The sequence below is a fragment of the Empidonax traillii genome, unplaced genomic scaffold (assembly GCF_003031625.1).
Source record: "Empidonax traillii isolate 1590-97213 ecotype Southwest subspecies unplaced genomic scaffold, ASM303162v1 scaffold734:size1267433, whole genome shotgun sequence".
Taxonomy (NCBI): Eukaryota; Metazoa; Chordata; class Aves; order Passeriformes; family Tyrannidae; genus Empidonax; species Empidonax traillii.
The window spans coordinates 975,953-979,490 of NW_020955927.1; the positions used below are offsets into that span (position 1 = coordinate 975,953).

Here is a 3,538-nt window from a genome sequence, read left to right on the forward strand (position 1 = left end):
CATCAAAGTGAGTGTAAAAATACGAGCACTCTGACAGCAGATGTTCTTCCAAGGGAGAGCTGCTGGTCCACAAACCATTAAATCAGTGAAAATTCCATGTGAAATTTAGGAATGGTATCAGTTAAGGAGAGGGAGCACCTGCAAAACATCTTCTGATTCCTCCCAGTAATTACAGCATGTCCATCACTTCGGGATCTTCTCGCCCAACAAATTGCATGAAGTTCTCTGGGTTCTCCAGCCTGCATTGCTGTTCAAGATCTCATTTCTCTTTGAGATAATTTAAGTTGTTTCTCTTTAGGCTGTGCTGCTGAGCTGTTATTCACACATTTTGCTATCAAAAAACACAATTGTGCAGACAAGTCTGGCACTTTTTTCTGGAGGCGGCGAGACTGGGGACAAATCTGAACTTACAGGGGTAAAAAGTTTATTTGTTATTATTTAGTGCAAAATACTTTAAAAGCCTTGCACTTGGACAGCTCTGGAGCTCTCAGAAATTCCAGATGTTATAGTGAGTTTTTTTTTGAAAAATAAACATTTAGTCATCACAATTAATGTGGTGAATGTCTGGTCCAAGACTGTAAGGAATTAATGTACAGTAATAAATCATAAAGATGAGTAAAGTCTTCCCTTCCAGAGGGCTGGAATATCAATAAAGGAGACTGAAAGTGAAGAATTGTATAAATAGTCATTCAAACATTTAGTTCCAACATAGAATTAATTTTAATTTACAATAATAGAAAGGTTTGCTGAGTTATTTTAACCCCACTGTTTTCCAACTGGGAAGAAGACATTATTTACCTGAACAAGCAGAGCAAGGAGGATGAGGTAACTGGAGTACAGTTACTGTGCTGTAGAGATTATAGGAACCAAAATATTGCATGATTTATACACATAAGTATTACTGCAAACAGTTTTCACCTGTGAGAATCAATTGTAGACTCAGCTCCAGCTTATTTCAGGCTATTTCTTGTGGGTGTTTGCTTGTTTAGATTGCTGGGATCTCTGCACTTAGAATTACTGCTACCTCAAATACAGAACAGAAACCATCTAATCATGTGCACCTGATAGGAAAAAAAAAATTCCCACATCATGATTGCATCACTCTGGAAGCCCATTCCTTCATCATCCTGCTGGTTATTCCCTCCCTTCAGATGAGTTTGGGGTAGCAGGAAAAAAAGGGTGATGCCTCTCCACTCACTCTGTGTGTAATGATGGCACGAGTTCTTTCAGTAGTTAATCAATGCCCCCTTAGGTAATTAAGGGATAATTCTATATTTCTATGCCACTGAAATGAACTGGAATTTTTTTATTCCAGCTGTGTGGAATGTGCTCTTTATTTCCTTTCCCCAGCCATGGAAGAGGGTTGCTTGGTGGGGTCAGCTCAGGACTGGGATGTGCAGAAAAGGGGACATGGAATTGCCAAAAGATACTCCTGTGCACAGAGAGAACTTCTCAGGGGATGTGAGAGGGGAGGAAAAATTTATAGTGAAAGTCCTGGTTTAAATCAGAAAATCAAGGATTTTTTTTTTTTTTTTTTTAATAAGGGTTAATTAAGTTCGGGGAGGTTTGGGTGACCAATGTTTAAATGGTAACACTTTAAAATTCTGCAGACATATCCACTAGGAATATTGATTTGTCCAGTTGTGGATTTCCCACCCCTGGAAGTGTCCAAGGCCAGGTTGGAGCAACCTGGGCTGGTGGAAGGTGTCCCTGAGATGAGCTTTGAAGTCCCTTCTAATCCAAACCCTTCCATGATTCTATCATTTATCTACTTTCTTTTCAAGTCAGTAAAGTTAAAACCAGCGAGCAAAGCAAAAGAAAGGGAGTAAATTCATGAAACCGCCCAAACCTATCACAAGAAGGTGATAAAACCTATTCATGGCTGCAAAGCAGCTCCAGTGGAAGCAAGACAAATCACCTCTTAATCCCTATAAACTATTCAGGAACAATCAGGGACTGTCAAAGGAGCTGCAATTATTTACAAATCTGAGGGTCTTCCTCCTTCCAGCAATAAAATTTATGTAACAACTCCAAGTGCTATTTCACTTGGATTGGCTTCATCACTTTTACACTTTATCTTCAAGTAAAATGTTAACTTAAGCAGAAAAATTCAAATGTGAAAGTGATGCAATGTCGCAGGAAGGTCTTTTCCACATATTTCTTCCTCTCCATCTTAAAGAACAAACCAGCATCAATACCTGCTACCGATTTCCCTTCTTTGGAATCTTGATTCCAGTAGTTCTGGTGGAGGGTTGACCTACAAGACATATTAAATTATGTTTTATTTTTGTTTGCCATTGTTTGTGCCTGCAATTTCTAGATTAAAAAAAAAAAAATTATGAGGACATTAAGCAAAACGGAGCTTTTCAGGTTCATGAAAATCAAAGATTACACTATAGTTTTTATGATATGTTTTATTATTACTAGACAAAAACTGATGCATCCTCAAAGTTTTACTGAAAGGCTTGAAAAGACCTCTTATTATAGAAAATATTCCCATAATAAACCCTACTGGTTTATTCTTTCCCTCTCAACTGGAAAAGGTAAATATTCTATTTAATTTGTATTAGTGCTAAGCTCCCCATTAAAATCTAGGTTAAACAAAGAATAAAAAGAATCTCACATGTTTTGGGTTTTTAACAGGTTTTTACCTTTGTCCAATATATGTCAGATCAGCATAGCTTCACATAAGCAAGTTTTAATTACCCCAAATGCAAAATTAATAGTTTCCACATGATTTAAACAAACACTTATTTATTTAGATCAAAGAAAGCAATTAAAGGCGTTTGGACAAATTTTAATTACACAAAACATATTTGTACTTCTAACCCAAAGCCAGCTCTATTGAATGTTGTTTAAAAATGCATTAGTCTCATTCAGGGAGTATATCAATCCCAAAAGTTCTCCAAAAGCCTGAAAAAAAAAAGGACTTTTCACTTTGTTTTCTAACTCACACCACAGGAAACCACGAGAGGTGACCTTGGGGTTGGTTTTTGCTCCTTTCTCACCCTTGCCATGGAAACCACTTGCTCATGACACATCAATATTTCCCACCAAGAGTTGGAGATTGTGCAGTGGGTTTTCCATCCCAGTTTCCAGATATCCTGAGGAAGAAGGGAACAGCCACCATGGCATGCACATCCTTAGCTGCTAATAAATACTGCAAAATAGTGCAAAATACCTGTTACTGCATTAAAAATGTTCAAGGCTCCAATCCACCACATTCCCCGTGGGCTAGAAATGTGTCCAAAATCGGGGGAAGCAAGAAATCCATCGAGATAATTTTTTTTTTTTTAAATCACATAAAAGTAGGAGCAGAAATGTTCAAACATCCCACTGCTGCACAGTTTATATTTTCCATACACTTTGTGGCACTCCAGCCAGAGTTGTGGTAGAATTAACAATTTAATCCCAGCTCATTGTCAGTACAAAAAAAAAATGTCTTTCCATTCTTTTTTCCCGCAGTATGGACCTTCTGGAAGGAACTGGTGAGAATCAGCATCAATAATAGGGATGAGACATGGATATATTATAGGGT

At 37.6% G+C, this 3,538-nt stretch overlaps 1 long non-coding RNA gene across 1 annotated transcript; it reads right to left on the bottom strand.

Annotated features, from left to right (window-relative positions):
• Positions 1-798: 798 nt before the first annotated feature.
• Positions 799-3,018, bottom strand: LOC114066093. Its single transcript, XR_003573112.1, has 3 exons — positions 2,955-3,018; positions 2,199-2,257; positions 799-848 (listed from the first exon to the last, which is right to left on the bottom strand). It is a non-coding gene; the product is annotated as an uncharacterized LOC114066093 (long non-coding RNA).
• Positions 3,019-3,538: the final 520 nt, after the last annotated feature.